General features: G+C 50.8%; 1 protein-coding gene across 1 annotated transcript in view; it reads left to right on the top strand.

Moving 5' to 3' along the window:
- Positions 1 to 5968: 5968 nt before the first annotated feature.
- Positions 5969 to 23033, top strand: part of ALPL (alkaline phosphatase, biomineralization associated) — a 55666-nt gene continuing 38601 nt past the window's right edge. Inside the window, exon 1 of the mRNA XM_032301846.1 lies at positions 5969 to 6156. The gene's annotated coding sequence lies outside the window, so the exon portion shown is untranslated. The remainder of the gene's footprint in view (positions 6157 to 23033) is intronic.

The raw sequence follows: 23033 nt of genomic DNA, 5'->3' as shown, positions 1-23033 counted from the left end.
AGAATAGGAAGCAACATGCTCCTGTTCAGAGCTGAGAGCTCAGAGCTCAGAGCCTGCTCACAAGTCCTTTCAGAAATAAAGGACAAAATAGGGACATTGTTCCTGGACAATGGGGTTTCTCACAGCGGACTTCCCCTTTTGTGAGGAGAGCTCCCTTTAAGAGCAGCTGGGACTTGCCAGTTCCTAGGGCACTGAGCTGCAAGCTGACGGCAGGGAGGGACCTGGAACTGGGGTTGGAGCTGTTCATGTGAAGGGACACCTTGGGTTAGTACGGCCTGAAAGACTGGACTAAGAGAAGACCGGGCGGGAGCAAGGGCCAGGCTCCAGATGGGATGAAGTCAGGGGCTAGGGCGGGATTAGGGAGTAAACCTAGGACTGGGGCGGAACCCAGGGCAGGTATGAGGCTTGGAGGGGAGAATGGGTTCTGGGAGGGCATGTCACAGCTCAAAACAGCTCAAAAGCCTGGGCATCAGACATAGGCGGGGCATCAGACTTAGATGGCTCAGGTTCTCTTCTGATTGTCTGGGGGACCTCCAGCTGGCTTTCTCTCGCCTTTTATCTTTGCTCTGGTGTCATCTTCATGCCCTTGAACATCTTATTTACTGCCACAACCCGCTCCACTTGGCACTCTTGTTCCTCCTCATAGTTCTTTTTTTTTTTTTTTTTAAAGATTTTATTTATTTGACAGAGATCACAAATAGGCAGAGAGAGAGGGGGAAGCAGGTTCCCCGAGGAGCAGACAGCCTGATGTGGGGCTTGATCCCAGGACCCTGGGACCGTGACCTGAGCTGAAGGCAGAGGCTTTAACCCACTGAGCCACCCAGGCACCCCACTCCTCATAGTTCTTTATTCACTCTCTTAACATATTTTTTTCCCCAAAGATTTTATTTATTTATTTGACAGAGAGAGAGAGAGAGAGAGAGAGAGGGAACACAAGCAGGGGGAGTGGGAGAGGGAGAAGCAGGTTCCACTCTGAGCAGGGAGTCTGACATGGGGTTCGATCCCAGAACCCTGGGATCATGACCTGAGCCAAAGTCAGCCGCTTAACCGACTGAGCCACCCAGGCGCCCCTCCCTTACCATCTTCTAATGTGCTCTATAATACGTATTTATAACGCTTATTGTTTATTATGTCCTCCCTAACTAGAATGTCAGCTCCATGAGGACAGAAATCTTTTATTCACTTGTGTCCGCGGTTCCTAGAACAGTGCCTGGCACAGACAGGGATCTAATAAATACTGGTTGAATGAACCTAGTTGTTAGGTTTCTCTGATCTGAGAGCTTCCTCCTTTGAAAAGTGAGGGGAGAGAGTCACAATGCAGCCTGCAAGCTGCAGAGAACAAGTGAAATCACATCTCCCACTGGGCTGGTGGGCACTTCCACCAAAGACAGCTTGTATATGCCTCTGTTTCCTCATCTGTAAAGTGGGGAAGTCCTGCTTTATAGGGCTGTTGTGAGGAATAGCAGTAGATGGATTAATAGGTACAAAGAACTTAGACCAGGGCCTGTTATGAAGTCAGGGTTCAGTAAGGTTGGGCATCATGTTGGTTTAATGAAAGTGCCTTGTCCTCAGTCTTCCCAGTTCATTATCGTACAGAGTTGACGATGGGGCTGGAGGAGGCACTAGGAGGCAAGTGGCTGAAACTTTGGTCATACCTGCCCTTGAGATAAAATGTTCCTTTGAATATAATGGTCTAAACAGGTAAACATTTCCCGACACCATCCCCTTTAAATATTTTCCCAGACTTCAGCCAGTGTTTCCCCAGCCCTGGGTCAGGACCAATTCCTCACTACCCCCCCCCCCCCCCCCCCCCGCCCAGAGTTTCGTCTCCTCTCTCTGTTTTTTCCCCTTCCTCCCTCTCCACTCAGCCCTGACCCATGTGTGCCCCCCATCCTAGCATTTCCCACTGCAGGAGGCTCCCCAGGGGGCAGTGGAAATGAGAATTAAAATTCTGGGCCTCGGGGCGCCTGGGTGGCTCAGTGGGTTAAAGCCTCTGCCTTCGGCTCAGGTCATGATCCCAGGGTCCTGGGATCGAGCCCCGCATCGGGCTCTCTGCTCCGCAGAGAGCCTGCTTCCTCCCCTCTCTCTCTGCCTGCCTCTCTGCCTGTTTGTGATCTCTGTCTGTCAAATAAATAAATAAAATCTTTAAAAAAAAAAAAATTCTGGGCCTCTTGGCCTTCTCACCTCAAACTTGGCTTTTTTTTTTTTTTTTTTTAAGATTTATGTGTTTATTTATTTGACAGAGAGATGGATTGAGAGTACAAGCAGGAGAGGGAGAGGGAGAAGCAGGCTCCCCTCAATGCAGGGCTTAATCCCAGAACCCCAGGATCATGACTTGAGCTGAAGGTAGAGGCTTAACCGACTAACTGAGCCGACTGACTGAGTAACCTCTGAAACTTGGCTTCTAATGCTTGGTAAACTTACGGCCTTGCTAAAAGCAGCCGGATAAGCTGTTGTGGGTGAAAAACATCCAGAACAGAGCCCAGATTCTTGGAGGAGCTCTGTCATTGCTTACAAATGCCAAGGAAAGGTTTAGAGATATGAGGAGGCTTGAGATGGCGTCATCATCAGTGAGCCAGGGGCAAACCCTCTGGCATGGAAGGTCTGCCTGTCGCAGTCTGGGCAGAGTCTGGGAGGCTGAGCCAGCAGGAAGTTGGGGGAAGCCCATCCCACCTTATCATGAGCCCCTAGCACCTGCCCCTGACTTCTGATCTCCCCAAAGCTAGGGGGATAGCTCTTCTGGATGTACCACGTGGCTAGCATTGGGGCCTCTGTGTCTGGGTGATTTCCCCCAAGGTACCATTCCACGTTGGGAGTCCATTGATGGGTTATCAACAAGAGGAACCGCTTTCTGGGCAGCCCTGCCACCTTCCTCCCCTACCTCTCCTATCCTGCTCCTGGCCTTTGTCCCACAAGGAAAATTTACCTGAGGTGGGGGTAGGGAATACCCAGCAGCCATCACTGTCCCTGCTCCCTGGGTACCTCCCCTCCTGGTGCTATCAGCCTAACAGGAAGGAGGCCTGGATAGGAAACTAGGAACCCTACTCTCCAACTCTGCCCTAGCTTTCTGGGGGAGCTGAGAAGGTCACTCTCCTTGCCTAGGTTCAGATGCCCCCCTGGCTGGTTGGACTGACAATCTCTAAATCCAGCTGCGATTCCAGGACCACTGGGCTGGTAGTAAGCAATTCATTCCATTAAGGTTTCTCTACGTCTATACATACCTTGTCTCTGGGCTCTGTTTCTTTGTTGGAAAAATAAGCAAACTGGACTGTTTGACTTCCAAGCTCTCTTTGCTCTAAGAACTATGATCTAATGATCCGCGTGACAGTTTTCATTTTTTTAGATTTATTCATTTTAGAGCAAGCGAGAGAGAGTAAAAGAGAGAGAGACAGAGCACGAGCAAGGGGAGAGGCAGAGGAAGAGGGAGAGAACTTCAAAGAGACTCCACGCTGAGCATGGAGCCTGATGTGGGGCTGGATCTTGGGACCCTGAGATCACGATTTGAGCAGAAATCAAGAGTTGGACACTCAACCAACTGAGCCCCCCCAGGCACCCCCTGACAACCGTTTCATACAGTGAACAGGACAGGTACTGATAATCCCCACAAAAAAATGAGGAAACTGAAGGCCAAAGATGTAAATTTCCCGAAGGTCAGGATCAAAGCTGGGGCTTTTTCTAATTTTTTCTACTCATTCATTTATTCCATATTTGTTAAGAACATGCTATGCTATGAGGGGCACCTGGGTGGTTCAGTCAGTCAAGCGTCTTCCTTCGGCTCAGGTCATGATCCGAGGGACCTGGGATTGAGCCCCGCATTGTGCTCTCTACTCAGCCAGAGCTTACTTCTCCCTTTCCCTGCTGCTCCCCATGCTTGTCCTCTCTCTCTGTCAAATAAATAAAATCAAACAAAAACAAAAACAAACCCACACTATGAGCCACTTGCTTTTAGCAAGGCCTTAAGTTTACCAGGCATTAGAAGCCAAGTTTCAGAGGTACCTGGGCAACTCAGTCAGTCGGTTAGGCCTCTACCTTCAGCTCAAGTCATGATCGTGGGGTCCTGGGATTAAGCCCTGCATTGCGGGGAACCTGTTTCTACCTCTCCCTCTCCTGCTCCCCCTGCTTGTACTCTCAATCCGTCTCTCTGTCAAATAAATAAATAAATAAAATCTTTTTTTAAAAAACAAAGCCAAGTTTGTATTTCCTAAACTTCATTCATTTACCACCTCCATGATCTTCGCCATAATAACCTAACCCATTAAATACATAAATAAATAATATTTACTCAATGTTTTGATTAACTTTTTAAAAAACATAAACTTAGGTCAAAAAGGAAACTTTGTATCATTCCTGTAAATAAAGAAATAGTATCAATTGCTAAAAATACAGAAAGAAAAACAAATACAAAGACATTCTTGATTTCTGGTGCCAGGCCCCAGTTCTGGCTCCAATCTTATGATAAGTTCATATGCTCTTTCTGGGTCTCTGTTTTCTCTTCTGTAAAATGGAATTGTTGGGAGATGTTATATGCGAGATGCCTGGCTCTGAGCTGCCATGGAACAGGTACGAGACTTCTGGGCTAGTGTTGATTCTGTTGCTGCTGACATGGTCTCCTCTATGCCCTGGACTTGATCGCCTCCTCACCTACAGGAAAAAGTGGCCGCAGGAAGATTGGAGCTTAGATACTGAGGATGGCAGGGATCTGGGGGACCCAAGATCACTGACTTCGAGTCTCTGGCAATTGTGGGTTAGAGGCATAAATTGCTCCGGGCAGCACTAAGTGTCACTGAGAATACCCTTGGCTTGGTGGCAGTGAGTTCTTTGTCACTGGAGGCATTCAAACAGAGCTTGGGGGCTTGGCAGAAGATTGTCAGAATTACACTCAGTCTGGTTCTCAGGGAAAGGGAGCAAATCCTTCCTCCTCCTGCCCATGAGGTACTGGTCCCTGGGGAGCAGGGATGGAGCCCATAGCATTCAGCATCTGCTGCTGTCCACACCCCCTCACATTTATCTAGAATTTTAGAGTTTCCTGTGTACTTTTCAACTACTGTCTCATATGACCCTCCCAGCACGTGGTGAGGGAAGCCGGGGGAGACAGGGTCTGCCTGCTAAGGAGCAGGCGGATACACGGGGGGTGGGGGGGCAAGTGACTTGTCCAAGGTCAGGAGGGTGGAGTCTTGAACCCAGGCTGTCTGGCTCCAGTGCCTGGGAAGAGTGGCTTCCTCCTCTGTCACCCAGGAGACTTGTGGCTGGGACTCTGCTTGGGACAAGTCAGCATGAACCCTGACTGGCCCCTTCCTTGTCAGGAGAAAAGAGCTAACAGCCCCTGTCCATCGGAGGCTCCCCTCCCGGAAGCCACCCCTCCCAGGCCATCCTCTGCTTCTTTTGGTCCTAGCCAAGGAGACAGTCCAAGGACAGGGAAGAGAGCTAGCAGGGAAGAGTGCCGTGGGAGGAGAGAGAGGGCAGGGAGAATCAGACACACAGGTGGGCAGTGACAGGATAAAGATGGATAGAGATGTGCGGAGATCCATGTGCGGAGGAAAGCCCGGTAGACAGACACAGACAGACACAGAGAGAGGGGCAGGAGGAAGACCACAGAGAGAGACAGAACGAAGTTGCAGCCAAGGATAAAGACGACTGGGATACACGCGCAGAGAGCGGAATCCGCCCGACCTCGCAGATAGGAAGGGACAGAGGGTCCCCGCGGGAAGCCAGGAGGTGGAGAGGGCCCGGGAGCGCGGGGGGACCGGGAACGCGCAGGCAGATGCCTCCCACCTCCCCCGCCCCGCCGTCCCTCCGGAGCAGCAGGGCGTGGGGGGCGGGGGACTGGGCAGCTTCCCGGCAGGGGGCGCCCTGGCCGCGTGGCCAAGTCGGCCGGCAGCGCTCCGGCAGGGGCGGGGCGGGGGCGGGGTAGGGGAGGGGGAGGGCCGGGGCCCTGGCCGGGGACGGGGCCGGCGGCGGGGGCGGGGGCGGGGGCGGGGGCGGGGGCAGGGGCGGATTGCCCCGGCTGCTAGCCGGGCCCCTCGGCCGCCTTTATAAGCCCGCGGGGGAGGTGGCCCTGGCAGCGTCGCGCTCCCGCCACTCCGCGCGTTCGGTCCTAGCGCACCGACCCCACGTCGCTTGTGCCAGGACAGACCCTCGCCCACGAAGTCCGTTCAGGTAAGGACTCTGCTGTCCTCCGGCTCCCCGGGAACGTGGTCGATCCCGGCCCCTCCTACATCCTCCGCTCGTCCGGGGTTGGCGGCGAGGATGGATATAAATGTCAGGGCGCGGACCTCCGCGCCTCCACACCACCCAGGGCAGCCTTTTGGGGACCTCAGGCACCTGTTCTGTTCCGGTTTTCGCGCGCATCCGGGGCTCCCGGCAGCGTGCTGGGCTGGGCTGGAGGTTGGACGTGGCGCCCGCGGGGACCGCGAGCTAAGGGGACCGTGCTTGGGATCGCTGCTGTAGTCCTGGGGTTACCTGCCTCCCGGGTCTCTGCCCGGGACTTAGACCTTTCATCTATGCCCCTCTCCCTGGCGTCCCGTGACTGAGCAGCCCCGAGGATACCCCCTTGGCGGGAGATCAAGAGACTCAGGCTGCCAACCCCAGCACCCAACCTGGTGCCCTGCCATGCCTCCCACCTGGGAACCTCTAGATCACGCCACTGCCGCTTGGGGAGGAGGCCAGTGCGTCCAGGTGGGGTCCAAAATAGTTTGGGCCAGAGCCCGGATGAATGGAGCGAGGGAGGCGCTGAGGGTCCCAGAGCCGCATGATGGGGCGGGGGGTGGGAGGAGAGGGGATCTCTGGCGAGTGGATGTTTATCTGGGAGTTGGGGTGGGCACAGCGGCGGTGGGGGCAAAGCTCTGGAGCCCTGGAAGCCGAGGGAGCCCATGATTCACCTCTGGCAGTGCTCAGGTGAGTGGGTCGCCCAGAGTTGTTTCCCATGCCCACTTTAAATAAAAAACAGTTCAATGCCTGGTCACAATGTTGGTAGTGGATGCTGAGAAAAAGCCCCATCATTGTCCCTTCTGACCCTTTTCCAACACATAATGGGGTAGGGGCCTTTACAAAGGCCTCTGGCTGGAGGAGAAAAAACGCTGGAGATCAAAAGAGGGGGCCATTCTCAGGCCAGAAAGGGCTTTGGACCCTGGGGAAATCTGCGGGGGGGCAGGCTTCCCAGGGAGGTGAGGGTCGTTTCCCAAACGAGCCAGGACAAAAGCTGTTCATTGAGTGCCTGCTGCGTGCCAGACCTGCTCCAACACTTCACACGCATCATCTGGTTTACAGATGGGGAAACTGAGGCTTATAGACATTAAGGAAGTGATGAGACTAGGATTCTAACCCAGACTCTAACCCACACAACCTTAGCTTCCCGATTCTACTCTACCACCTAAGAGACGAAAGAGCAGAGCCTTAGTTCTGGCCTCCATTCCTGCCCACCCTCCAAACCTGCTTCCTCTTCAGTCCTCCCCACCTGTCCATCTGGGCCCTCTGTCTCTTTTTTTCTTCCTGAACTTCATGCCTCTGAATTCACTAAGCAGAACACAGCTCCCCAGCTTTCCCACCCCTGGAGTGAGATCAGCGTGAGTGGCCCCGTCTGAGGCACCACTTGTAAATGGGGAGCGTGCCTCGTGTGTAAGACTCTTGTGAGGAATAAAACTGAACTGAGGCCAGAAACAAAATACTATCTTTATTCAGGAAATACGAAGCTTTGTGCCAAGCCCCTTCTAGGTGCTGGCCAAGGAGCAGTGGAGAGAACACAGCAATATTTGGACATTTGCATAGAATTGGAATCCAGAAATTCACAAGGGAGGAGATTAAAATGCAGTAACACGTGTAAGATTGGTTGCCTAACATTTTGTTCTTACTCAAAGATCAGGCACCCTAGCTGTGTGACCAGAGATGGTTCTGTCCCCTATTATGCTTCGATGTTTTCCTTTAAGCTGAGGCCATCAGTAAACTACCTACCCGTGGTGAATTCTGGATATGACTAATGCGTGCAAGGTGTTGAGCTGGTGTCTGTGCTTAAGAAAACATTGGCTCCAGTGAGCTCTAATCTCAGCAAAAAATGCAACCCTAACCCTGGGTGTATGGTTATGTCACTGCCCCTGACGCCTGGTCACCCACCTTCACCCGGGCTCTGCCCAATCTTTGATGAGCTGCCCTAGAGGGTGGCACGGTGCCGTTGCCCATACTCAGAAGCTACCTATCATCCGAGACACAGCCTAGGTCAGGAGCCTGGAGTTCTGTGCCGGGCACGGGTCCAGGCTTTTACCTCTGCAGGACCTCCTGCCCTCTGTCTTACTGTGTCCCAGCTTGGAAATGGAGTGAAATGGAACTCAGCCCCTGCCTGTCCCACTGGACATTACCTATCTGACCCTGCAAGCTAGGTGCTGTCTTCGCCTTACATTTCCTGGGAGGAAACTGGTCTTAGGGGAAGGGATTTGCCCAAGGACACTCAGATGCTACCGGGCGGAGCTGGGATTGAGGGCCCAAGTGGTGAGAATTCCAAGTCTGGTGATCTCTGTGTTGTACCCATCTCCGGGGATGAGGGTGTCTAAATCCAGGAGCAGGATCCAGCAGCACAGCCCAGAGACCTTGAAGTAGGCCCAACTGAAGTTATCGATACAAACCCCAGAACTCGAAGAGAGCTTTGCGGGGAGAGTGAGCGAGCTGGGCTGAGAACCAGCGCTCAGAAATCTGCACAGGGCCTCAGGAATGCTGACTCAGCTTTCCCAGGGCAACGTAGTCTCCGGCAGGCTGGAGCTAGGCTGGGCCGTATGGCTTCATTTTTCTTCCATCCCTTCTAGAGGTATCCTGACTTTAGGGGGCAGGGAGCAGTAGCTTGCTGTGGGGAGGAGATTGGAGGTTCATTCCCAGCATTCCTATGTGACCCTGAACCAGTTACTTTCCCTCTCTGAGCCTCAGAAGAAGAAATCATCTGTAATGTGGGTTAATAAGGGACCAGCAAGATCATAAATGGTTTTCCAACACTGGGATGAACCAGTGTTGGTGGCTGAGAAGTTCTGTGTTCCCAGGGTATTTTCCTTCACCACTAGCAGGTGATCCATAGGGCATGGGAGAGACCTTGTTTAGGTGAAAGGCCCGGACACCAGGGGAAACCCTGGCTTCTGGGTCAGTATCTTGGGTTCCAGTCCTCGCTGTGTGACCTCAGGCAAATCAGTTGGCCTCTCGAGTGCTGGGTTCACAGTAGGCCCTTAGCAACTTTGGTAGAATGTTCAGGGTCCAAAGAACATTCACGAACAGTCTCTGTTTTCCACCTCCCTATACCTCCCCCCAACAGTTCATGATTGCTCCCAGAAAAAGTTCGTGCTTAAAGTTTTCCATGCTGAAATTCTCAACCTCACTGTGGCATGAAATCAATTGTTTGCATTTAATTTGACTTCTCAAATTAAGGGGTAAAATTTGAGATGAGGGTAGGGGGTTGGGGGAGGAGATGAGGAAAATGAAGTTAAACCAGATGTGTTTTTGTTTAACTGTCGGATGGTGGTTAAACTGCCTGAGTATTACCATGGTTCTTTCTGGATTCCAGTAACCAGGAGTCAGGTTTCACTAAAAATTGTAGCGTGCCTTCCCAGCGAATGTGGGCTTGCCTTCCCCATTACTATTATTATTATTATTATTATTATTATTATTATTATTCTATATTCATCTGTGGCCACAAAATACTGAGCAGTGAGAATACCTACCTCACAGATGCCTGGGGTTTCAGAGCTGGAAGGTGTTTAGCAGCTGGCTCGGTCATCTAGGAATTTACCCAGAGTCACCCAGCTGCTTAGAGGGGAGCTGGACTGGGAATTCAGTCTTTCGGCTCTAAGGTCCACGACTTCCTTAAAAGTAACCAGTGTTGGGACGCCTGGGTGGCTCAGTCGGTTAAGCTGCTGCCTTTGGCTCAGGTTATGATGCCAGGACCCTGGAATCGAGTCCCGCATTGGGCTCCTTGCTCAGCAGGGAGCCTGCTTCTCTCTCTCTGCCTCTGCCTACTTCTCTGCCTGCTTGTGCACACTCTATCTCTCTGACAAATAAATAAATACAGTCTTAAAAAAAAAAATAAAAGTAACCAGTGCTTTGGATTTGGTCAGTCTTGTGTCTGTAGTACATCCACAGTGTATCTAGTTTTTGAAAAGAAAGCTGTTCAGGGAGGATGCAGATGGTGTGGATCGGTAGCAAAAGGATCTTCTACTCATTTGAGAGCAGGGCCTGAGTCCTGAGGGGCTGATACACTACCGGTAGGACCTTGGGCAAGTCCCCTCTCTGAGCCTCCGTGTCCTTGTTGGTAAGCCCAAATGCCTGACATCCGCAAGACTAGGAATGTCTCTAATTCAGTGAACTGGCTTTCCCATCTTTATGGCCCAGGTCATGGCAGGCCTAGACAGGCCTAGGGCGCAGATTGCCCTCCAAACGGGGCAGGGGACAGCTGTGGCCGATTGTTGGCTTCTGCAGTGATTTAAAGACCTTGATTTTGTTGTTGCTGTTACTCAGCCACGTGCTTTCATTCTACTTTTCTTGAAAGACCAGGGGATGTGGCCACACTGGGCTGCATCCCAGCTGTGTCACCATGGGTGGAGCTGAGTAACAGCCCCTCTGTCCACTTGACTACAGTCCCCACGGCTCCCTTCCCCCTCACGCCCACTTGTCTCATGGACATGACCTCCCTGCCTTCTGAATTTGCAGTTTCTGGGTGAGGTGCTTTGAGGCTTTGGAAGGAGGTCTCTGATCTCATCCGAATGAGGGCATGGGGTTTGGGTCGGCCCTCCGGGAGCTCAGGGTAGGAATGTGGGACACGTGGAGAGCAGTCCCTCCTTCTGTGGCAGGAGCTTTCTTCCTGCTCTGGTGGTCCCTGGGAAGAGTCTAAGGGCTCTAGAGGTCTAAGGGTGATGGCAACAGCCTGTCAGGACCTAGATAGCTGGCCCGGGGCCTACCCACTTGGGGACAGGCAGCCCTCGGTCCTTCAGGGTACAGATGACACAGCTCCTTCAGGGAAGGGACTCCCTGGACTAGTACCCGTTCACCTAAATGCTCCCAGCTCCCCTCCGTGCCGCTGTCACTCATCCCCGAGACAGGGAACACTGTCTTGCACTCTGAACTCAGGGCTCTGTTGGGCCACCTTTGCTGAGTGCCAAGGCCTAGCCATGACAGGCAGGCATCATGGTGGCAACACAGACCTCCAAGTCACTGTGTCTGAGCTTAAGTAAGGGCAGTGTGGCAGGCCATGAAGCCTTATGGTCAAATACAGGGGGTCTGAAAGCAGCTGCCTGGACGGAAGATTCTAGAAGGTCACCACAACTGTTCTGGGGGTACAAGATGAACAAGGAGGTCAGTTACCCCACCTGACAACCTGATAGTAACCACGGGCCCCCACATGGTCCTCCCACTTGCGGAGGAGCTCAGAAATGGGCCCCGTGTGGGTTTGTATTTTATAAGTACCTGCTGGGGCACCAGGCATCTTGAACATTATCTCTGATCCCTTCTCTCTTCCCCACCTCCTGCCCTTTTGCAGACTGAGGTTCAGAGGGTAGACATGCTGGGGTCAAACCCTTCCCAAGTACTTTTGACCCAGGGAAGGGAGGAGAGGGGAGGGGAGGCTGGGGGGCTATTTCTGGGAAAAAGACCTCCAGGACAACTCCCCTTTCCCCAACCCAAAGTCCCGTGGAAGTATCTTCACTCTCCCAGACCTCAGTTTGTGGTTTGGGTGAGTGAATTTCATGAGGTCAAGTATGTAAGCTGCCCAGCAGAGCTCAGCAAACATTTTATGTTCTTTAAAAAAGTGTTTAGGTGGCTTTTATTCGAAAAGCCGTAAATCCAACCTTTAAAAGGATCTGTCATGGGACTTTTTGTTAAGTCAATCTCTTGCCTCCTTTGATCTACCTTTTCACTTTGTCTAGGAAACAACGAGGGTGGGAGGTGTCTTCTCAGATCTCAGGCTGAGGCTCCCAGTTCTCTGTCCTGTAATCCCCCAGGCCTCTTGTAGGCGGTCACTGAACCGTGTCAGGCTTGGCCTTCCTGAGTATCATTTGTCAATTTCTCCCTCCACCTGTCCCCACGTTGACTTACCACCAGCTCCTTAACATACAGGAGTTAATAACTTACCCATCTGCCACCACTCTGGGCAGAAAGTGTCTCAGCGGATTCTGAGTCTCCCTCCCCACCCTCACTCTTAGCACTGTTGTAGGTCCTGTTTTCTCTGCCTCCTTTAGTAAGTGTCGCCCACTCCCCGTGCCACATGTCCCAACACTCACTAATACCTACTAGCATTGCCAGGCCAGGGGTGGCCCACTGCCTCACCTGGAATTGCTCATTTGGTCTTAACAGCAGCCCTGGGTGGCCAGGGCTATTATCCCCAATTTACACAGGAGGAAACTGAGGCACGAAGTCCCCCAGTATTGCCAATATACGTTTGTCCCCCAGTATTGCCAATCCATCCACTCATTGCTGCTTCCTTTTCTGTGACATCAATGATACAATCCATTTTCCTAGGAGAATCTGGTTCCTTCCTTTCTATGAAATCATCAAACTTGATAATTCATGTTTCGGTTCAGTTAGCCAGCTATCAAGGATGAAAAACAGGGCTCCTCCCGACAGCCCTTCCAAACCCTTGTCTGGGTCACTTGAGTATTTTTTTTGTGTGAAAATGATGTGGGTTTTTTTTCCCCCTTTAACCTAATCCTGATAATTAATGTCTAAGGGCTTACTCTGCGTCAGGAACACGGAGCTCATCTCTTTGAATGACTGTAGTGTGTTTTTTCCTTCTCTCCATTTTACAGAGGAGCAAACTGAAACTCAGTGAAGCTCTAACTTCCCACGACACACAGCTGCAAAGGGGAAAGGGAACCAAATCCTGGTCTCACGTGGTCTTGCTTAATCTGATTAGCATCTGAATTCAAATCTTTGTTTGTATACAAGCCCTCAGGGGATGGTGCTGTCTACATTTGTTTTCACTGGAACCATCTGCCTCGGGGGTTTGCAAAGTGTGGTAGGAGGCCCCAGGGGTGGGGGTGGGGAACCGAGTAGGCGGTCCTCTTCTGGCTTCTGTTCTCTCAGATAGTGGGTCTCAATGGACCTGGACACCTCCTTTCTGGTCCAGAGGAAGGAAGTGACAATCGTGGTGGGAAGCAACCTCAGAAAGCCAGAGGAGGCTGAGTTTGAATCCCTGCCCTTTTTCATGCTTTGTGACCTTGGGCAAGTCCCTTTCCCTCTTGGCTTCCAGTTATCCCACCTGACAACTAGGACTTGTATTGAGGCAAAGCCTTCAGGGCTTTTCTAGCTCTTTTGCGGCAAATAGTTACACTGACTCCCAGTCAGATACCATCACTCAGCCACGGCTCTTTTTTCCCCCCCAACTTCAGGGCCTTCTAAATGCAGTCCTCCAGGCAGCCCTTTTCACCAAATTAGAGTTGGCACGAGACTGAAGGATATCCCAGAACCAAATTAGATCTGGTCATTGCATGGAGGGTGGAGAAGGGACAGGCCCAAGGAGGCCCTAGGTCATTGTCCCCTGGCTCCTCAGTCTCCTTTCCTTGTACAGGAAAGCAGGAGGCGCTCAGAGCTAGACTGAGCCAGAACTCCCCTCTGGTGCCAGGTGGGGACCTTTCCTGGGGCGCACCGTGGTGCCCATGTTTAGTCCTCCAGGGGTTGGGGGTGCGGTGCTGGCTTCTAGGGATGGTGATGACCCAGGTTGTATAGTGAGAGTGGAAAGAAAGAAGCTGGTTGGTCCTGAAGAGTTATGCTCACCCCTACCCCACCCTCTATGATAGTACTCTTATGCCCCCAAAATGGGTCCGTGATTAAGAGCAAGACTGATAGAAAGCGAAGGTCAAGGAAAGCTTTATTTCGTGCCAAGCATCAAGAATCAAACTGACCAGCCAGGGCCACGCCTCTTATAAGAGGGCAACCTTTCTCTGTTTCACAGACTAGCTTTTAAGGGCAAAGGCCATGTGGTCGGGCCTGGCCACGCACAGGTGGCCAGTGAGATTGTATCACACAGAGAAAGCCGCACAGTGATGTTAGGTGACCAATTGAATTACAATTTACCCTATAATAGACATTTGACCTAGCCTATCACACCTTGGTAACTAGGGAGACAGTGTGCATCCCCCCACTGATTGGATGTCTCCACCTCGCCTGACCCACCCCTGTATCTGGGCTTTGTTATCTGGAGCTGGTTTCTGGGACTTGTTTTTAAGTGAAGTCCTCTGGGGGAAGGGGAGCAGGGATAGTTTAAGGGTTAAACTACGTTATTATTTTAACCCTGATGGAAGCCTCTAGCTAAATAGGTCCTTACAGTACTAATGGTAGTAAGAATGGTAGGGTAATAATAGTGGAATCACTAACATTTGGGGCGCCTCAGTCGGTCAGGTGTCTTGTCTGCCTTGAGCTCGGGTCATGACCTTAGGGTCCTGGGATGGAGTCCTGCATGAGGCTCCCTGCTCATCGAGGAGTCTGCTTCTCCTTCTCCCTCAGCTGCTCCCCCTGCTGTGTGCTCGCTCTCTCTCAAAAATTTTAAAAATAAATTTAAAAAGAATTAATGACTTTCGGATATATTTTGAATATTTATCATGCACCGAGCCATTCTGGTTAAGCGCTTTGTATATATACACTTTTAATCGTTCTAGCGACCCATTCTCCAAGCGAGGGAAATGACTCAGAGGTGAAGCAATGTGCCTGAGTTGCCGGGCTGGGGAACCCAGGACTTCTGCCCAGATTTTAATTCACGTTCTTGCGTCCCTGCCGCTGGCTCCCTCCCTGGCTCCGCACTTGCTCTTCCCCAGCCCAGCAGCCCATGCCTCCTTTGTGATGGGGCCACCCCTTTCCCTGGGGAGGGCGCCCTTCCCTGCAAGACACCTCCCACCTACCAATGAGGACAGCCCGGCAGATGGCATCTTCCCTTTGGCAGGTTAGAAAACCTGGGGTCCCAAGGAAAGAAATGGTCATCCCTGCTCCAGGGGATTTAGTGTTCTACCTGTCCCCTGGGCCTCGTGTGAATCGATGGCCCCAGGGTGCAAAGGCAAGCAGCTGAGAGGGGCAGCTGACTGAGGGGGGCAGGCCTGGCCTTCCCAGCTCCGGTTCCAGGGTTCCAGTTCTAGCTTTTGTTCTAATCAGCCACGTGATGCTGGATGAGACTCCCAACCTCAGCTCCTATTGTACTTTTCCATTTTTAAAGCCCATTTATTTATTTATTTGAAATCTCTACACCCAATATGGGACCTCGAACTTGCAACCCTAAGATCAAGAGTCATATTCTCTGGAGCACATGACGGGCTCAGTCAGTGGAGCATACGACTCTTGATCTTGAGATCTTGAGGTTGTGAGTTCAAGCCCCACATTGGGTGTAGAGATTACTTTAAAAAAAAAAAAAAAGTCCATGCTCCACCAACTGAGCTGGCCAAGTGTACTTTTAAAGCCCTTTCTTATTCGTGAACTCACTGGATCCTTAAAACAGCCCCCCCAAAATACTGTCTTCATTTTGCAAAAGGGGAAAATGAGAAAATGAGGCTTAGGTCAAACCAATGGCAAAAATTAGCCCCAAATTCAGATCAGGATCCCAGGCCAATGCTCTTTCTCCAGATGTATGCTGAAGACTCTTACAATCTGATTTTCTATGGGGTGTCTGCCTCGGAGTATGGTTTTTCTGGAGGGCAAGAATCTCATCGAATCCTTGGTGAACTCCAGTGTCTAGCAAGGTGCCTGCCTTCGGCATATGCGTGTCATCCTTGAGTTAAGGAGAGGCTGCCCCACCTGGCAAGGCTTTCCCCAGCCCAGCTGGACTCTCTCACCACAGGGAAACCTGTGGAGGCTGGTCCTGCTGGGTGTGACACCTGAGCCACCCCAGGAAGAGCCTGGCTGCCCTTCCGTTGATATCTTCACATCTCCGCTGATGATACCAACTCATAAATAGTTTGGTAGTGATTGGCAGCAGGACAAGTCAGTTTCCTTATGGGCAGCTCAGGCCCTTAGGTATGGGTTCTCCCAACGACTTCTGACAGGTCTTTCCGTCCGTTTTATTTACAGATGTACCCTCACCTCAGTGCCAAACAACTTTAACTTCCTTTTTTTTTTTTAAAGATTTTATTTATTTATTTAACAGACAGAGATAACAAGCAGGCAGAGAGGCAGGAAGAGAGAGAGGAGGAAGCAGGGTCTGCGAGGAGCAGAGAGCCCGACGCGGGGCTCGATCCCCGGATCCCGGGACCACGATCCGAGCCGAAGGCAGAGGCTTCAACCCACTGAGCCACCCAGGCGCCCCTAACTTCTTTAATAATAATAGAAATGGCTGTCATCTGCTGCATCAATGTGTACTGTGCTTTTTGGCACTTAGTACACACTTAATGCATATTTGATGAATGAATGAACTTGCGCATCACACCCCCAGGCAGGGGCCTCAACAGAGGTTTCCAGGAAGGGGAACCTGCCTGTCACCTCACCCCTGCCTGAGGTAGCCCCTGCCTGTGTCAGCTCCCTAATTGCCCAACACTGCCCACAGCCAGCAGCAGCAGAGATTAGCATCTTTCCCGGTGAGGAGAAACCGTGACCACTTGGAAGGAAGTACGGCTGTGATCTGGAGTACCCAGAGGCAGAAATGAGGCTCAGGGCAGTTCAGTAACTTGCCCGGGGTCACAGAACTGTGAAGCTGGGATTTGGACCCAGAGCCTGGAGGCTTTCCCCTTGTTCCATCCCAATCTGCTGAGCGGGTTGGTTTTGGCTCTGGTGTGTCTGTCTACGGATGTCTGGTCCAGAGTTCCAGGCCTGACTCCAAACAACCTCAATGTATTTAGTAATGATAATAAGAGTGGTCTTTCACTGAATCCCGTATGTGTGCTTGGCCTGCTAAGTAAGTGTTCGACACACCCTTCTCTATTTGGGTGACTTAGCCTTCCCATCGAGTAGGGACAAATCGCTGGTTTTAAAGGTTAAAGAGTAGAAGCACAGCAGGGGGCTCAAGGTCATGCAGCTCATAAGCAGTTGAGCCAGAATTTGAATCTGGGCAGCCTGGCTCCAGAGTATGGGCCCGTAATCATTTAATATTAGATAAATCTCTGCAGGCCAGATGTGTAAACTCCTGAACCTCCTGGTTTTTCCGGAGCCAGACTCGGGGAGGAGGTACAAGGCAGAAACAGACTGCGTGACACTGAGCCGAGGAGTGCAAAGTTTATCTGTCCCCTGCGTGGTTCCTGGAGGCAGGGAGAAATGGGGGTGGGGGGCACAGCAGGGCAGTCCCGGTGTCTCTGGGAACCTGGGTCAAGGGAAGGCCAGGGCAATTAGCAGACTGAAACCACTGCTAACTCAGAAACCTCAGTGGGAGATTGGCCCCAACCTCGGTCCAGGAATCTGGCCTCCGGCCTGACCCTCCTGGGTTTCTGTCCCACCCTCCTAAGGTCTTCCTGGGTTGGGAAACGTCAGAGCGCTGGCTTAAGTGAGAACCTGGCACTGAAATTTCCTCTTTCACGGAATCCCCGGGCTGGCTTGCCTGTCCCATTTCCTCCCCGCAAAAGGAAGTGGATCCTGTCTTGTAGGGTAAGCTACGTGATTGGATTTGCCCAACCAGCACCTGGCCACGGAGAGCTCAGCTGTGCAAGGCCTCTAGCTGGGGCAATGAGACAGGCCGGCCAACCTTCTCAACCAGTCATGGAGGGTGAAATACGGGCAGAACGCCTGTCTTGTTGGTTTGGCCAAGGCAGGCCCCAGAGGATTCCTGTGAGAGGCCAGTACTGGCCTGTGGGTTTGTCCCCTCTGAGGCCTGAAGTGGCTCCTGGGGTGGGGAGGGAGGGAGAAAAGGGATTCCCCTGCTGCACGATATTCCGATATTCCGGCTTGAGTGGCCTTGCTCGATATTCCGATATTCCGGCTTGAGTGGCCTTGCTCGCCAGCTCACCTGGGTGTGTCAGCTCACCTGGGTGTCGACTTCTTAGCACCTGTCAGGGTGGAGAAAGGAGGAAGCAGCGTCAGCAAGGGGGATGAGATGAATGCGGAGAACATTCATTCATCCATTCATTCAACAAATATTTTATTAGCCCAGCTCCCTGCTGGGCCCAGGGCTAGGTGCTGGAATTCATGAGTGAATCTGGTCCAGTTCTTCCTTCAGAGAACGTCCAGTGTTTGGGGAGATGCTCAGGTGGACAGGCCCCTGCAGAGTCCCAGGTGGTGTAGGATGAAGGAAAGTTCGAGAGCCATGGGACCAGAGGGGGGGCCTCCTCACCAAGCCTTGGGTAGAATGACCACAAGGGATTTCTGGAGGAGGTGGCGTTAGATCATTTTTTCCCCCTCCCTCCAGCAAATATTTTCTGAGGATCTTCTATAGGCAGGTGTGGTTCTAGGTACAGGGGGGTAGAGCAGCAACCACCACCAAGTCCTCCAGGAACTCCACGGTACTGGAAGAGACAGACCACAAAGTAAGTTAATTTCAGACAGTGGGAGTGCTGGGAAGAAAATAGGATTGTAAAATAGTAGGGGGACTGGGGAGTGGTGGGGGCCTCTTCACCTGGCAGGGCAAGGAAGGAAAGGATGTGAGACGTGGCCTCTGACCTGAAGGAGTGAGACCAGCATTGTCCCGGGGAAGAGTGTTCCAGGCAGGGGATGGGCCAGCACCAAAGCCCTGAGGGGGTGGGGGGTGGGGGGAAAGCTGGGCGGACAAGGTGTGAGTGGTGAGTGGTGCCAGTGGGGGCCAGGAGGTGATGTCAGAGAAGTGGGCAGGACCCAGAGCTTGCAGACCTCGCAGCAGCTGTGGAGGAATGAGCAGAGCAAGTAAGGGGTTGGGTGATCTCCCGTTTGCTGGATGGCCCCTTAGGGTCATGGGGTCCCCAGGCACTCAGCAGGGAGGCTGCTTGAGATGCTTTCCCACTGCCCCTCCCCCACCAGCACTCTCTCTAATCAGTAAATCAATCGATCAGTCTTTAAAATAAATAAGTAAATCCATTTAAAGTCCCTATGAACCATCATCCACTACCAGGACTAGAATATTGACAGTAATTTACACATTCCTCTGAGCTCCTCCAACTCCGCCAACTGTGCCTGTCTTCACGGGCGGGGGTCGGGTGGGGGGGTAGGAGGGGTGTAGGGTGGTGGTGTAATCACTCCTGAATTTAGGGTTTCCCATTCCCAGTTTTAAGTTCTCACATTTATTTATTTAGAAAGGTGTTACTTATTTGGGAGAGAGGATGAGCGGGGTGGGGGTGTGAGCAGAGGGAGAGGAAGAAACAGAGTCCCCACTGGATGCAGGGCCCGCTGCCCATTCCAGGACGCCGAAATCCTGACTTGACCCCCAAGTCAGATGCTTAACTGACGGAACCACCCAGGTGTCCCTATATACACTGTACAGAGGTATCCCGTACTTTGTGTAATCATCTCCTTGGACTTGGTTGTAAGTGAATCTTAAGTTGCTGAAATTGATCCGCTTGCTGCCTGTGGCTGTATTTCTTTCATCATTGTTTAAGTAGACGCCAAGCCTGGAGCCAGATGCAGGGCTTGAACTCACAACCCTGGGATCAAGACCTGAGCTGAGATCAAGAATTGTCTGCTTAGCCGTCTGAGCCATCCAGGCGCTGCAGTGGTTTTTTTGTTTGTTTGTTTGTTTTTAAAACGGTTTGCTCTATATGTCATTTATATACCAGCTAACTGTTTCAGAATTTTATTTAATTTCTTGTTGATGGCACTGGGATTGTGTTCAAGTTTTTGCTAGTGTAGGAAAAGTACCTACGAAGATTCATGTGTATGTTCTCTAATGCATGCAGCTAGGACTTCTCTTGATGTATACCTAGCCACTGATTGCTGGGCCATAGGGCATGTGAAAATTTGTTCAGCGTTACAAGAGAAGAGCAAAATGGTTGGATCTCTTTGCACTCCACCAGTAACGTATAAGAAGTTCTGCTCTTTGTGTCTTCTGTAACACGTGGTGTTGTCAGACTTCGTTATTTCCAACCAGTAAGTGTAACGACTTCTTGTTGTAGACCTTGATTTGCAGTTCCCACATTTCTGGCGGGGTTGAGTAAGTGTGTAAGCCTATGTGTGAGTCTTCTTTTGGTAATGTGTTTTGCTTATTTTTCTACTTGTCTTTTTTGGGGGGGGCATTTTCTTACTGGTTTGTCATCGTATGAGTCTAATCGTATTTTGGAAACTGGACATTCTAAAATTGAATATAGGTCAACTTAGCAGTTTATTTATTTATTTACGATTTTACTTAGTTGTGAGATGGAGAGTGCACAAGCAGGGGGAGTGGCAGGCAGAGGGAGAAGCAGGCTCCCCTGCTGGGCAAGGAGTGCAGTGTGAGCCTCAATCCTAGGATCCTGGGATCATGACCTGAGCTGAAGGCAGACACTTAACCCACTGAGCCCGTTAAGAGAGTTAAGGGAGAGGGAGAGAGCAGGGGAAGGAGCAGAGAGAGAGACAAGCAGACTCTGCAGTGAGCAAAGATCCCGATGTGGGGCTTAATCCCCAGACCTCAAGATCATGACCTGAGTCAAAACCAAGAGTCAGACACCACTGACTGAGCCACCCGGGTGCCCTGAGCACCTAACTCTTTTTTTCTTTTGGACAGAGAGATTACAAGTAGGCAGAGGGGCAGACAGAGAGAGGGGGAAGCAGGCTCCCTGCTGAGCTGAGAGCCTGATGCAGGACTCAGTCCCAGGACCGTGAGATCATGATCCGAGCCGAAGGCAGAGGTTTCACCCACTGAGCCACCCAGGCGCCCCAGCACCTAACTCTTAATCTCAGCCCAGGTCTTTTTTTCCAAAAAGATTTTATTTAATTATTTGTCAGGCAGAGCACCCGCGCAAGCAGACAGAGCAGCAGTCAAGGGAGAGGGAAAAGTAGGCTTCCCGATGAGCAAGGAGTCTGATGCAGGACTCAATACCAGGACTCTGGGATCATGACCTGAGACAAAGACAGATGCTTAACCAACTGAGCCACCCAGGTATCCCTCAGCCCAGGTGTTAATCCAAGGGTCATGAGTTTAAGCCTTGCGTTGGGTTCCACACTGAGCCTGGAGACTACTGAAAAGAAAAGGAAAGGAAAGGAGAAGGAGAAAGAGAAGAAGAAATTGTATACCCTTTTCTTTCTTTCTTATTTTTAAGATTTTATTTATTTATTTGACAAAGAGATTCAGCGAGAGAGAGAACACAAGCAGGGGGAGTGGGAGAGGGAGAAGCAGACTTCCCATCAAACAGGGAACCCAATGCGGGGCTCGATTCCAGGACCCTGAGATCATGACCTGAGCCGAAGGCAGACGCTTAAGGACTCAACCACCCAGGCGCCCCGCATCCCCATTTTCATAATAGTTGTGTCTTATCTCTATTTTGTATTTTTTAAAATTAATCTTGCTTTAGGTTTATTGACTTTTCAAAAAGATTTTATTTTTGTATTAGAGAGAGAGACAGCAAGAGAGGGAACAGAAGCAGGGGGGGTGGGAGAGGGAGAAGCAGGCTCCCCGCCGAGCAGAGAGCACAATGTGGGGCTCGATCCCAGGACCCCGGGATCATGACCGGAGCCGAAGGCAGATGCTTAGTGACTGAGCCACCCAGTCCCCCCTTACTGACCTTTTTTTTAAAAGGACATACTTGTGGTTTTGATCTTTACAAATGAATCTTTGTTCTCAGTAGTGTTGATTACAGTTCTTTATAATCTTTTATTTTCTTTGGGTTGCTTTTTTTCTAACTTCCTAAGTTAGATGCCTAACACAATACTTTTTAAAATCCATTTATTTATTTGAGAGAGGAGGGGGTGGCCATAGGGGCAGAGGGAGAGAATCTTCAAGCAGACTCCCTGTTGAGTGGAGCCCCATGAGGAGCTCAGTCCCACCACCCATGAGATCATGACCTGAGCTGAAGCCAAGAGTTGGTCGCTCAACCCACTCAGCTACTCGGGCAGCCCTTCGCTCATTAATTTTTACCCTTTCTTTGCTGCATTCTGTACTTTTTGATATATCAGTGTTTTTATTATCACCCAGTTCTAAGTAATTTTAGACTTCTACTATGATTTTTCTTTGATCTATGAGTTATTTAGAGATGCTTTTCATCTCTGTTGTATAGGGAATTGTTTGTCCTTTTCAAAACATGATTTCTAAAGAACATGAAATAAAAGAACATGACTTCTAACTTAATTGTACCATTGTCAGAGAATGTGGGCTTTGTGGAAACCGGTCATTTAAAATGAGAGACTTGGAGGGGCGCCTGGATGGCTCAGTCGGTTAAGTGTGACTCTTGATTTCCAGCTCAGGTCATAATCTCAGGGTTGTGGGATCGAGCCCTGACTGGGGCTCTGTGCTTAGCAGTGTCTGCTCCTCTCCCTCTCCTTCTGCTCCTTCCCATGTGCTGTCTCTCGTTCTTTCTCTTTCAAATTAATAAATCTTAAAAAAAAAAAAAATCCTTTAAAATCCTTTACTCCTAGGGTGCCTGGATGGATCAGCGGGTTAAGCCTCTGCCTTCAGCTCAGGTCATGATCTCAGGGTCCTGGGATCAAGCCCCACATCAGGCTCTCTGCTCAGCGGGGAGCCTGCTTCCCCCTTCCCTCTCTCTGCCTGCCTCTCTGCCTACTTGTGATCTCTCTCTGTCAAATAAGTAAATAAAATCTTTTTTAAAAAATCCTTTATTCCTTTAAAATAAAATAAAAGAGAGCCTTGGAGCTCATGGCTGGTTCAGTTGTAGAGCCTATGACTCTTGATCTTGCGTTTGTGAGCTTGAGACCCATGTTGATTGTAGAGATGACTTGAAAATAAAATCTTAGGAGTGCCTGGGTGGTTCAGTCGTTAAGTGTCTGCCTTCAGCTCAGGTCATGATCCCAGGGTCCTGGGATCGAGCTCGCATTGGGCTCCCTGCTTAGTGGGAAGCCTGCTTCTCCCACTCCCCCTACTGTGTTCCTTCTCTCACTGTCTCTCTGTCAAATAAATAAATAAAATCTTTAAAAATCAATAAGATAAATCTTAAAAATCAATAAAAATAAAGGAGAGACTTGCTTTTATGGGCTGGTATGTGATCAATTTTTTTTTGAAGATTTTATTTATTTATTTGACAGAGAGATCACAAGTAGGCAGAGAGGCAGGCAGAGAG

The sequence above is a fragment of the Mustela erminea genome, chromosome 10, assembly GCF_009829155.1.
Source record: "Mustela erminea isolate mMusErm1 chromosome 10, mMusErm1.Pri, whole genome shotgun sequence".
NCBI lineage: Eukaryota > Metazoa > Chordata > Mammalia > Carnivora > Mustelidae > Mustela > Mustela erminea.
This window is presented reverse-complemented; position numbering and strand designations above follow the sequence as displayed.